Raw genomic sequence first — 856 nt, forward strand, 5'->3', positions numbered from 1 at the left:
TACTCTCAGAATTTGGAATACTTGTTCAATTTATCTTCTCTAAGTATATTTAGAAAATACTTAAATCTCAAATATTAGGTACCAGACACTGTTCTGCGTGCTTATAAATACGAACCTACCTTATCCTCATAACAACACTATCATTGCTCACAGAATATAGAGTCAGGATTCAAAACCAGCAGCCAGGTTTCCAACCTTTCCACTATGCTGCCACCTCTGATTTAGCTGTTGTAAAGCCAAATACCATCTGGATTTCTGTCATTTCTATGGGACCTCTTTTTCTGTCTGGAAGCTTTTAGGATCTTCTTTTCATTTTTGATGTTCTAAAATTTTATGATAATGTGTCCTAGGGATCTTTTAATATTCATTGTGTGTAATTATGGATCCTTTTAATTTATAGTTTTATGTCCTTTAATTCTGGGAATTAAGTGTGTGTATATAAAATAATTTCCCTCCCATTATTTTCTCTGTTCTTCTTCTTCCTTTCTGGAACTCATCTTCCGGATTGATCCTGTGTTTTTCATCAGAGCTGCTGGCATTCATTAGCACTCAGATGTGCCTACTAACATAGGCTTCATCAGAGGCCGGACTGATAATTTGATTGCAAAAAGTTTTCTCTTCTTTTTCTAAATTCTGGGAGGAAGTTTTCTGTATTATTATTAACAAGTCCTTAATTTCAAAGAAAAGTGAGGGATTTTCTTGATTTGTATCTTCCAATTGCTCTGTTGAGTTTTAAAAAGTCATTGCAGTTGTATTTTTATTTCCAAGATCTCTTTCTTGTTCTCTGAATTTTTCTGTCTTTTTTTTTTCTTTTTCTTTTTCTTTTTTTTTTTTTTTTTGAGACAGAGTCTCTCTC

At 32.9% G+C, this 856-nt stretch overlaps 1 non-coding gene across 1 annotated transcript; it reads right to left on the reverse strand.

Moving 5' to 3' along the window:
• Positions 1-514: 514 nt before the first annotated feature.
• Positions 515-592, reverse strand: LOC129007001 (small nucleolar RNA SNORD74). The gene has a single exon (XR_008492183.1). It is a non-coding gene; the product is annotated as a small nucleolar RNA SNORD74 (small nucleolar RNA).
• Positions 593-856: the final 264 nt, after the last annotated feature.

Source organism: Pongo pygmaeus, chromosome 8, assembly GCF_028885625.2.
Source record: "Pongo pygmaeus isolate AG05252 chromosome 8, NHGRI_mPonPyg2-v2.0_pri, whole genome shotgun sequence".
Classification (NCBI taxonomy): Eukaryota; Metazoa; Chordata; class Mammalia; order Primates; family Hominidae; genus Pongo; species Pongo pygmaeus.